Source organism: Schistocerca cancellata, chromosome 4, assembly GCF_023864275.1.
Source record: "Schistocerca cancellata isolate TAMUIC-IGC-003103 chromosome 4, iqSchCanc2.1, whole genome shotgun sequence".
Classification (NCBI taxonomy): Eukaryota; Metazoa; Arthropoda; class Insecta; order Orthoptera; family Acrididae; genus Schistocerca; species Schistocerca cancellata.
The window spans coordinates 122,877,824-122,891,395 of NC_064629.1; positions in this window are offsets into that span (position 1 = coordinate 122,877,824).

Below are 13,572 nucleotides of genomic sequence, written 5' to 3' on the forward strand. Positions count from 1 at the left end.
TCAAGTCAAATGACCAAACATACTGGAGTAACATTTATTTGTGATTTGAGTTCATTACATTTCAATAGTAAAGAAAAACTAGATAATCAAACACCACCTTGTTAACTAACAAACCATTAAAAGTTGAAATGCCAGATGAAGGAAAATATGTTTGTTTTAAAAATTATCAATTACACAAAAAGTTCAATTTGTTATTTATGCTGATTTTGAAAGTTTACTTTTAAAAATTGATAATTCTGAACTAAATCCAGAAAGACCATATACAATGAAAAATCAAAAACATGAACCAAGTGTATTTTGTCACTATATTAAATATATATATGGAAATTATACAGAACCAGTTGCTAATAGAGGATAAAGTTGTCAAAAAATTTATAGAATGTATAAAACAAGAAATTGAAGAAATTGGAAGAATATATTCTGAAATTGAAGAAATGAAAGCACTTACAAATGAAGAAAATAAAATACACAATAATTCTAAATATTATCCATTATTAAACTAAATATAATAAAAAAGTCTGTCATCATGATCATTTAACTGGAAAATATATTGCTCCATTATGTAATAATTTAAGTTTAAAACTAAAACATCCTGATTTTGTACCTATTTACCTACATAATTTATCTGGTTTAGTTTCACATCTTCTTGTCAAAGGACTCAGTTATGATGGTAAAGAAATATAAGTAATACCAAATAATGAAAATAAATGTATTAGTGTTGGTAAACATACATAAACTTTAAAAGTGAGATTTGTTGATACTTTTAAATTTATGGCTTCTTCACTTGATGAACATTTATCAAATGTAAAAAATATCTATTAAAAAACAATAAAAAAAATTTTCTACAGAATCATTTTATTTATTAATTATAAAACGCGCTTATCCATATGATTATGTGGATTTTTGGAAAATATTGAAGAAACAATATTACCAACAAAAGAAAAATGTTATAGTAAATTAAACGAATGTGATATAACTGATGAAGATTATAAACATGCAAAATTAGCTTGGGAAGCATTCTATATAAAATCTTGGTGAATATCACGATTTATATCTTAAAACTGATGTATTATTGTTAAGTGATGTTCTTGAATATTTTACAAAAACATGTATAAATACATATAATTTAGATTCTTCTTGGCATTTTACAGCACCAGGTTTATCTTAGGATGCAATGTTAAAAGTTACTGAACAAGAAATCACAGTTGAAAAAGTCGTAAGAGGTGGAATTTCACAATGTTATAAAGATATATAAAAGCAAATTATAAATATTTAAAAGATTATGATAATAAAGAAATATCAAATTATATAATGTATCTAGATGCAAATAATTATATGGTTCTGTTATGAGTCAATATTTACAGTATGGTGGATATCAATGAGATTAACCAAATAAGTTTAATTCTACAATAATAAGTGAAATGTCAAACAATTGTGAAAATGGTTATATATTCGAATTAGATCTGTAATATCCAAAAGAATTACACGATTTACATATAGATTTACCCTAAGCTCCTGAATCAAAACTTGTTCCAGGTACAAATGAAAATAAATTAATTACTACTTTAGATAAAAAACATAATTATGTAGTAAATTATAGAAATCTGAAACAATATCTATCTCTAGGAACGCAAATTACAAAAATACATAAAGTTTTAAAATTTAAACATTTGTTAAATAAGTATATAGATTTAAATACACAGTTAAGGACAAAAGCCACAAATGACTTTGAAAAACATTTCTATAAATTAATGAATAATCCTGTATTTGGTTAAACAATGGAGAATATAAGAAATAGACAAGATATAAATTAGTTTCTAATAGTAAAATATGTAATAATCTAGTAACTAAACCAATCTTGAAACAGAGAATTCTTTTTAATGAAAATCTTGCTGCTATTCATATGAATAAAACTAAATAATATTTAATACACCTTTTTATGTTTTATATATTTTATTCATCTATAGAATTAATGTATGATTTTCACTATAGAGTTATGAAAAACCTAAATATGGAAAAATTATTGAATTATTTTATCACGATACAGGTAATTATATTTACAATATTAAAACTGAAGACTTTTATGAAAATTGATTACTTTGATACAAGTGATTACCCAACAGATAATATATAGAATATTCCACAAGTAAACAAAGAAGTTGTTGGTAAAATGAAACATGAATATAATGGAAATATTATGGAAGAATTTTGTGGTTTAAGAGCAAAGATGTATGCTTATATAGTTGGCGATAAAATAGAGAAAAAATCTGAAGGTATTACAAAATGTATTGTTAAAAAGAGAATAAGTTTAGAAGATTATAAAGATTGTTTATTTAACAATGTAGAACAATATAGAAAATTTAATTTAATTAAGTGATAAACATGAAATATATACAATTCAAGTAATCAAAAAAGCACTAAGTCATCATGATAATAAAATATATATATTGGAAAATAAAATAGATACATTACCATATGGTCATTATAAATTATTAAATTAATAAAATTCTTTCTAAATAAAATGTATATTTATTTTTATATAAAATTTTTATATATAATTTGAAACTATTCACAAGGATAAAATACAATTTTTTTAAAGTCAAATGAAATAAAGTTTATTGTATAAAAAACTACAATGATTAAATAAATTGAACAATGAAATAATTAAAATAATAGATTATAGAATTTAAATGAAAGATAAAAGTATTAAAATAAAAAATGGAAGATTTAAAATAAATGATGAACTAATTAAATCAAAAGATAATGAAATTTAAAATATAAATGAAATATTTGATATGTCTTTAAAAACTAAAAAGTAAACTAACTATTTATAAAATTGGCGTCAGCTGAAGTAGCATCAACTAAAGCAGGCTTTGGACTGCATCCAGAATTTAGTCTGCAACTACATTACAAAATTATATTATAAATTTACTTTATCTTTATGTATCCAACTATTATATAGATTATCAAAACCTAACCATTTAACATTAACTTTATCATCACTCTTTTTTAAAACTTTTTCAACTAAGTATACATCTGGATATTTAGTTTTTTGTAGTTCTTGTTCATAAAAATTTCCTTTTGTGACTTTTAATTTATATGTAATTGGAATAGAATATATAACATTTACAATTTCAAATATTTCTGTTGGAAAATTAGCTGAATATCCTTTTTCAAAAAGACCTTCAAGTTTACTAATTCCAATTTTATCACCTTTTTCAAATTTTGGAGATGTTAACCCTGTCTGGGAGACAAGTCTCAAATTATTTTCATTTATTTATATGGTTTCATTTTTATTGCAGAATGTTTTGTATTATTATCTTCATCAGTTAGATCATAAACTAAATTTAAGCATTTATAATTTCCTTGTACATCAGATTTCTTCCATATTTTTTTCTTTAAGAAAATTGTCAAATCGTTCACCAACAGATGCTTTTAATTCCAAAAAAGTTGAATAATGATTATGTTATATTTCTTCATTAATTCTTTAAAGTCTTTGTTATAGAATTCTTTATCATTATCAGTTTGTAAATTATGTGGCTTTCTAACTATAAAATTTTTTTGAATAGCATCGGCAATATCGTTAGCTGTTTTATTTTTAATAGGAACAGCAAACGCATATTTTGAAAAAACATCAATTACTGTTAAAAAGTATTTTTTACCTTTAAATTCCTTTTAAATTTCCAGCTTGCCATCAATCATCTATATTAAAAGAAACAACATTTCTTCTTTTAAAATTCTTTCTAATTGGTTAATATAATTCATTAACTATATTTTCACAAATATTGTACTTTGTTAAATAATTCATTTTATTTATTTTCTTATTGTCGTCCATATTTGTTGTCCATTTAATTTTTAATATTATTTTTTTAACTAATACATTTTAATTACTTTACTTACATTCATAAAAATTAATTGTTTTCAAAAAGTAGCTGAAACAAGTTAGATGAAAGCAAACTAAAGTACTTTTCTTACTTATCTGAAAGCAAAGTAAGGTACTTTTCCGACGTATCTGAATGTGGTAGAGCTGCAAATAAGTGTTACCTCAAAAAACATATACAAACAACAAATCATAATAATCTAAAGGATGCTAAAACCAGAAAGTAAATAATTTTTATACATAATTGATTATATATTATATATTTATTAGATTCACCTATGGGAAATGTATGAAAACAGTAATTTCTAATACTTTACTAAAATGATTTTACTTAGTCAAAAACTTAGTAAAGTTTCTACTTAAGACATAAAGAAAGTAGACACCTTTTGTATGTATGCTAATATTATGGAAAATAACAAAATTGTCAGTGTAAACGGACAATTTTTTTATTTTTTATAAAATTATTCTAGTGGTCCAGAACATACAACATGCATCTACTCCATTGCACCTTCACAGTGATGATGAGAGAAAGAATGTGCATCGCGATTGAAAACTACAGACTCCATGGCGAATTTCCTCCAAGAGACTAGCGATACTACAATCACTTTACATAACCTCTCCTAGGAGCCCAGTTTTCGTATTAGATGCACTACTGCTCGTTTTCTACATCAATCGCACAGTCACACCGACGATACAACACAGAAATTCCATTTGCGATTCAAAACTACAGGCTCCGTGGTGACTTCACACAAAGAGCATAACGATAGTACGGTCACTGCACATATCCTCTCCTGGGAGCTAAGAAGTTTGTATCGGATGCACTACTGCCCATTTACTATAAACCTTGACCCTTCACATTGACAATGAGACACAGGACTTGCATCGCTTTTTAAAACTACAGGCTCAATGGCGACTTCTCTCCAAGAGACTAACGATACTACGGTCACTGTCCGTAGCCACTCCTGGGAGCGCAGTAGCTTGTATCCGACGAAATACTGCCTATTTACCATATCCCTCGCACCTTTACATTAACAATGCGACACAGTAATTGTATCGCTATTGAAAACTGCAGACTCCATGGTGACTTCTCACCAAGAGACTAACGATACTACGGTCACTGAACATAACCTCTTCTGCTAGCCCAGTCGATAGTATTCGATGCACTACTGCCCATTTGCTATATCACTCGCACGTTCACATTGCCGATCCGACACAGAATTTGCATCTCGACTGAAAACTTAAGGCTCCATGGTGAGCTCTCTACAAGAGATAACGATACTACAACTAAATATACTACGCTTTACCAAACTTCTCCTGGGAGCGCAGTTGCTGATATTCATTGCTCTACTGCACGTTTACGACAACTCTCGCACCTTCACATTGACAATATTTTACAGTAAATGCATTACGATGGAAAACTGCAGTCTCCATGGCGATTTCTCATTATGAGAATAACAATACTACGATCACTGTACGTAGCCTCTATTGGGAGCCCAATAGATGTATTTGACGCACTACTTCCCATTTACTATTTCCTTCACATAATCATATTGACGATGTGGCACATAAATTGCATCACGATTGAAAGCCATAGGAGCAATAGCGACATCTCTCCAATAGACTAACGTTACTACAGTCACTGTATGTAAACTCAGCTGGATGCCCGGTCGCTTGTATCCGATGAGCTACAGCCCATTTACTATAACCCTCTCACCTTCACATAGACGATGTGGAACAGAAATTGCATCGCGAATTCCCCATTTTGACTTTTCAATAAGAGACTAACAAAACTATGGTCACTGTACATAACGTCTCCTGAGAGCCCCGTACCATGAATCCGATGCACTACCGCCCGTTTACTATACCCCTCGAACCTCCGCTTTACGAATGCGACATAGAAATTGCATGTCGATTGAAAAATTCAGGCTCCATGGCGTCACCAACAGACTAACTATAGTACAGTCACTGAAGGTAACCTCTCCGGGGAGCACAGTAGCATATACCCGATGCACTACTGCCCATTTACTACTTCCCTCGCAAGATCACACTGACGAAGGGACATAGATATTTCAACGCCCCTTGGTGACTTGTCTCCAAATGACTAACAACTTGGGACCCCAAAAGCTTGTATCCGATGCACTACTGCCCGTTTATTATATCCTTCACACCCTCACATTGACGATGCCACACTGAAATTAGATTACAGTTGAAAACTACAGGCACCATGGCGGCTGCTCATCAAGAGACAAACGCTACTATAGTCATTGAATTGTACACTATCCTGACAGATCAGTAGCCTGTATCCGATGCACTACTACCCATTTACAATATCCCACACACCTTCACACTGGCGATGCGACACAGAATTTGCATCGCAATTCAAAACTACAGGCTACATGGCGGCTGCTCACCAAGAGACTGACGATACTGCAGTCACTGTACGTAGCCTCTCCTGGCAGCCCAGTAGCTTGAATCCGATGCACTACTGCCCATTTACTATATCCCCGACACCTTCACACTGACGATGCGACAAAGAATTTGCATCGCGATTGGAAACTACAGGCTACATGGCGGTTTCTCACCAAGAGACTGGCGACACTACGGTCACAGTACGTAGCCTCTGCTGACAGCCCAGTAGCTTGTATCCGAAGCACTACTGCCAATTTACTATATCCCTCACACCTCCACGTTGACGAAGGGACATAGAATTTCCATCGCGATTGAAAACAACAAGCTACATGGCGGATTGTAACTAAGAAATTAACAACACTAAAGTCAATTACATAGCCTATCCTGACAGCCCAGTAGCTTGTATCTAATGCACTACTGCCCACTTACTATATCCCCCACAGCTTCACATTGACGATGGGACACGGAATTTGCATCATGATTGAAAACTACAACCCCCTCGGGCGCTTCTCACCAAGAGACTAACGACAGTGTTGTCACAGTTTGCAGCCTCTACTGGCAGCCCACTAACTTGCATCCAATGCAACACTGCCCATTTACTACCCTCACATTGACGATGCGACACAGAATATTCATCGCGATTGTAAACTAAAAGCTTAATGGAGGCTTCTCACCAAGAGACTAACGATACTGCAGTCACTGTACGTAGTCTCTCCTGGCAGCCCAATAGCTTGTATCGAATGGACTACTGCCCATTTACTAATATAGCTTGCACCTTGATATTGACGATGCGACACAGAATTTGCATCGCGATTGAAAACTACAGGCTACATGCCGCCTCCACACCAGGAGACTAACGATACTGCTGTCGCAGTACCTAGTCTCTCCTTTCAGCGCAATACCTTGTTTCAGATGCACTACAGCCCGTTTACTATATCCCTCACACCTTCTCATTGACTATGCGACACAGATATTCCTCCGCGATTACAAATTACAGGCTCCAAGGCAGCTTCTCACTAAGAGACTTACGATACTACAGCCACAGTACGTAGCCCACCCTGGCAGCCCAGCATCTTATATCCAATGCACTAATGCCAATTTACTATATTCCTCACACCTTCTAATTGACGATGCGCTACAGATTTAGAATCGCGATTGAAAACTACAGGCTACGTGGCGGCTTCTCACCAAGAGACTAACAATACTACAGTCACTGTACGTAGCGTCTCCTGGCCGCCCGAAAGCTTGTATCCGATGCACTACTGCCCATTTACTATATCAATCACATGTTCACATTGACGATGCCACACAGAAATACCATCGCGATTGAAAACTACAGGCTCCATGCCTTTCTCCACCCAAGATATTGACGATACTACAGTCACCATAGTAACCTCAGGTGGGAGCACAGTATATTGTAACTGATGCACTAATACATAATTACTATATCCCTCGTACCTTCACACTGCATGTGTGATACAGAAATTGCATCGCGATTGAAATCTACAAGCTCCAAGAAGACTTATCACCAAGAGACTAACGATTCTGCAGTCAGTGTACGTAGCCTCTCCTGGCATCCCAATAACTTGTATCCGACGCACTACTCCCCTCTTACTATATACCCCACACCTTCGTACTGACTATGCGACACAAAATTAGCAACGCTATTGAAAACAAGAGGCCACATGGCTGCTACTCACCAAGAGAGTAACAATACTATAGTCACTGTACCTAGCCTCTCCTGGCAGCTCATTACCTTGTATCCGATGCAATATTACCCATTTACAATATTCCCCACACCATCACACTGACGATGCAACACAGAATTTGCATCGCGGTTGAAAACTACAGGCTACATGGCGGCTTCTCACCAAGAGACTAACGATACCGCAGTCACTGTACATAGCCTCTCCTGGCACTCCAGTAGCAAGTATCCGATGCACTACTGCCCATTTACTATATCCTTCACACTGACGATGCAACACAGTATTTGCATCGCGATTGAAAACTACTAGCAACATGGCGGCTTCTCACCAAGAGACTAACGATACTGCAATCACTGTACGTGGCTTCTCCTGGCAGCCCAGTAGATTGTATCTGATGCACTACTGCCTATTTACTATATCCCACACATCTTCACACTGACGATGCGATACAGTATTTGCATCGAGATTGAAAACTACAGGCTTCATGGTGGCTGCTCACCAAGAGACTAACGATACCGCAGTCACTGTACGTAGCCTCTCCTGGCACCCCATTAGCTTGTTTCCGAAGCTCTACTGCCCATTTACTATATCGCCCGCACGCGACACAGACTTTATATCGCTGTTCGAAATTACATTCTATATGGCGGCTTCTCACAAAGAGACTAACGATAACTCAGTCACTGTATGTAGCCTCTCCTGGCACCTCAGTAGCTTCTATCCGATGCACTACTGCCCATTTGCTATATTCTTCACACCTTCACACTGATGATGCAACACAGTATTTGCACCGCAATTAAAAACTACAGGCTACAAGGCGGCTTCACACCAAGAGACTAACGATATTGGAGCCACTTTACTCAGCATTTCCAGGCAGCCCAATAACTTGTATCCGATGCACTTCTGCCCATTTACTATATCCCCCACACCTTCACACTGACGATGCGATCCAGAATTTGCATCGCGATTCAAAACTACAGGCTCCAAGGTGACTTCCCCCCAAGAGATTAACGTACTACATTCAGCTTACGCAACCTCACCTGGTAGCGCAGTAAACTGAAACTGATGCGCTACTACATAATTACTACATCCTTCGTACCTTTACACTGCAGATGCGATACAAAAATTGCATCGCGATTGAAAACTATGCTGCAGATGGTGAGCTCTGCTTTCATCCCGCTAGCGAGAGTGGCAGTCTTCACCAAATCAGATAGCTGCCGGAAGCCAGAGAGTATTTCCTCCAGTCCATATCGACACACATCATTGGTGCCGACATGAGCAACCACCTGCAGATGGGTACACCCTGTACCCTTCATGGCATCTGAAAGGACCCTTTCCACATCTGGAATGACTCCCCCCCGGTATTCACATGGAGTGCACATTGGTTTTCTTCCCCTCTCTTGCTGCCATATCCCTAAGGGGCCCCATTATGCGCCTGACGTTGGAGCTCCCAACTACCAGTAAGCCCACTTTCTGCGACTGCCCGGATCTTCCAGACTGAGGGGCAACCTCTGGAACAGGACAAGCAGCCATCTCTGGTCGAAGATCAGTATCAGCCTGAGACAGAGCCTGAAACGGATCGTCAAACAAACTGGAGAGGCCTTCCGTTCAGCCCTCCGCAATGTCTTTCGCCCGTTGCCACGCCTCGAGTCGACCTCCCACTCTACCACAGGTGAGGGATCAGCCACAATGTGGTCAGTATCCCAGGCAGCCACAGTTGTAGGGCGATCGGGGGATGCGTGGGACGAGCTGGCCGTACCCGACAAACCCCCATCCGGATCCCCACAATGATGCCATTTGGCAACAGCCTCAAGCTGCGTGACCGAAGCCAACACTGCCTGAAGCTGGGAGCGAAGGGATGCCAACTCAGCCTGCATCCGAACACAGCAGTTGCAGTCCCTATCCATGCTAAAAACTTTTGTGCAAAGAACGTCTGAATTAATCTACAGAGAGCACAAACAAATCGACACAAAATTTAAACGGTTATTAAAATACAAGATTGCCTAGTAAATGCAGTAATGCTGCTACTTGCGCACTGCTGACACTCTGCTTGGCGGTGGAAGGAGAGTACGCGATTTTGCACTATTCAGGTACTAAAACGCGATGCAACAACTCTCAAATACTATAATACGTCCGAAATATATGAATTAAACTATGCAAGTACCAAAAACACGCAAAGCAAATAAGAATTAAACTATGTAACAAATGAGTGAGCTAGGAGTGTACGACTTTCTGCTGACAGCTGCTTATCCAACAGCGTCAGGGAGCACACTGGCTCTGACCAACCGACACTGGCCGTTCAAAACAAAAACAGAAGACAGATGACTACGCGATATTTACACAATTCAGGTACTAAAAACGCGATGCTACAACTCTCAAATACTATACTACGGCCGAATTTATATACACTCCTGGAAATTGAAATAAGAACACCGTGAATTCATTGTCCCAGGAAGGGGAAACTTTATTGACACATTCCTGGGGTCAGATACACCACATGATCACACTGACAGAACCACAGGCACATAGACACAGGCAACAGAGCATGCACAATGTCGGCACTAGTACAGAGTATATCCACCTTTCGCAGCAATGCAGGCTGCTATTCTCCCATGGAGACGATCGTAGAGATGCTGGATGTAGTCCTGTGGAACGGCTTGCCATGCCATTTCCACCTGGCGCCTCAGTTGGACCAGCGTTCGTGCTGGACGTGCAGACCGCGTGAGACGACGCTTCATCCAGTCCCAAACATGCTCAATGGGGGACAGATCCGGAGATCTTGCTGGCCAGGGTAGTTGACTTACACCTTCTAGAGCACGTTGGGTGGCACGGGATACATGCGGACGTGCATTGTCCTGTTGGAACAGCAAGTTCCCTTGCCGGTCTATGAATGGTAGAACGATGGGTTCGATGACGGTTTGGATGTACCGTGCACTATTCAGTGTCCCCTCGACGATCACCAGTGGTGTACGGCCAGTGTAGGAGATCGCTCCCCACACCATGATGCCGGGTGTTGGCCCTGTGTGCCTCGGTCGTATGGAGTCCTGATTGTGGCGCTCACCTGCACGTCGCCAAACACGCATACGACCATCATTGGCACCAAGGCAGAAGCGACTCTCATCGCTGAAGACGACACGTCTCCATTCGTCCCTCCATTCACGCCTGTCGCGACACCACTGGAGGCGGGCTGCACGATGTTGGGGCGTGAGCGGAAGACGGCCTAACGGTGTGCGGGACCGTAGCCCAGCTTCATGGAGACGGTTGCGAATGGTCCTCGCCGATACCCCAGGAGCAACAGTGTCCCTAATTTGCTGGGAAGTGGCGGTGCGGTCCCCTACGGCACTGCGTCGGATCCTACGGTCTTGGCGTGCATCCGTGCGTCGCTGCGGTCCGGTCCCAGGTCGACGGGCACGTGCACCTTCCGCTGACCACTGGCGACAACATCGATGTACTGTGGAGACCTCATGCCCCACGTGTTGAGCAATTCGGCGGTACGTCCACCCGGCCTCCCGCATGCCCACTATACGCCCTCGCAGAAAGTCCGTCAACTGCACATACGGTTCACGTCCACGCTGTCGCGGCATGCTACCAGTGTTAAAGACTGCGATGGAGCTCCGTATGCCACGGCAAACTGGCTGACACTGACGGCGGCGGTGCACAAATGCCGCGCAGCTAGCGCCATTCGACGGCCAACACCGCGGTTCCTGGTGTGTCCGCTGTGCCGTGCGTGTGATCATTGCTTGTACAGCCCTCTCGCAGTGTCCGGAGCAAGTATGGTGGGTCTGACACACCGGTGTCAATGTGCTCTTTTTTCCATTTCCAGGAGTGTATTAAACAATGCAAGTAATAAAAACACGAAAAGAAATTAAGAATTAAACTATGTAACAACTGAGTGAGCTAGGCGTATACGACATTCTACTGGCAGCTGCTTATCCAACGGGGGCAGGGGGCGGCTGTACGTAGCCTCTCCTGACAGCCCAGTAGCTAGTATACGATGCACTACAAACCATTTACTATATTCCCCGCACCTTCACACTGACGATGCGACACAGAATTTGCATCGCGATTCAACACTACAGGCTACTCTCACCAAGAGAGTAACGATTCTTCCGTCACACTACGTGGCCTCCCTGGCAGCCCAATAACATGTATCCGATGCACTACTACAAATTTACGAAATCCCTCACACCTTCAAATTGACGACGCGACACAGAATTTGCATTGCGATTAAAACTACAGGCTACATGGCGGCTTCTCACAAAGAGACTAACGATACAGCAGTCAATGTACGTAGCCTCTCCTGGCCGCCTAGTAGCTTGTATCCGATGCACTATATCCGTTATACCATATTCCCCACACCTTCTCACTGACGATACGACGCAGAGTTTGCATCGCGATTGAAACTTAAGGCTACATGGCACCTTCTCACCAAAAGACTATCGATACTGCAGTCACTGTAAATAGCCTCTCCAGGCAGACCAGTAGCATGGGTCCGATGCACTACTGCCCATTTACTATATCCCCCACATCTTCACACTGACGATGCGACACAGAATTTGCATCGCGATTCAAAACTACAGGCTACATGGCGGCTTCTCACCAAGAGAGTAACGAATCTTCCGTCACAGTACGAGGCCATTCCTGGCAACCCAATAACATGTATCCGATGCCGTACTGCCCATTTACGAAATCCCTAACACCTTCACATTGACGACGCGACACATAATTTGCATCGCGATTAAAACTACAGGCTACATGGCGGCTTCTCATCAAGAGACTAACGATACTGCAGTCACTGTACGTAGCCTCTCCTGGCAGCCTAGTAGCTTGTATCCGATGCACTATATCCCTTATACTATATTCCCCACACCTTCAACTGACGATGCGACACAGAATTTGCATCGCGATTGAAAACTACAGGCTACATGACGGCTTCTCACTAAGAGACTAACGATACCGCAGTCACTGTACGTAGCCTCTCCTGGCAGCATAAAAACTTGTATCCGATGCACTACTGCCAATTTGCTATATCCCTCACACCTTCATACTGACGATGCGACACCGATTTTGCATCGCGATTGAAAACTAGAGGCTACATGGTGGCATCTCCGCAAGAGACTAACGATACTGCAGTCACTGTACGTAGCCTCGCCTGGCAAACCAGTAGCTTGTATCCGATGCACTACTGCCCATTTACAACATCTCTCACAGCTCCACATTGAACATGCGACCAACAATTTGCATCGCGATTGAAAACTACAATCTATATGGAGGCTTCTCACCAAGAGACCAAAGATACTGCAGTCACTGTACTTAGCCTCTCCTGGCAGCCCAGTAGCTTGTATCCGATGCACTACTACCCATTCACTATATCCCCCACACCTTCACATTGACGACGCGACTCAGAATTTGCATCGTGATTCAAAACTACAGGCCACATGGCTGCTTCTCTACGAGACGCTAACGACACTTCCGTAGCTGAACATAGCCTCTCTTCAGAACACAGTTGCTTGCATCCGATGCACTACTGTCCATCTTCCAAATACCTCACACCTTCACATTGACGATGAGACACACAAT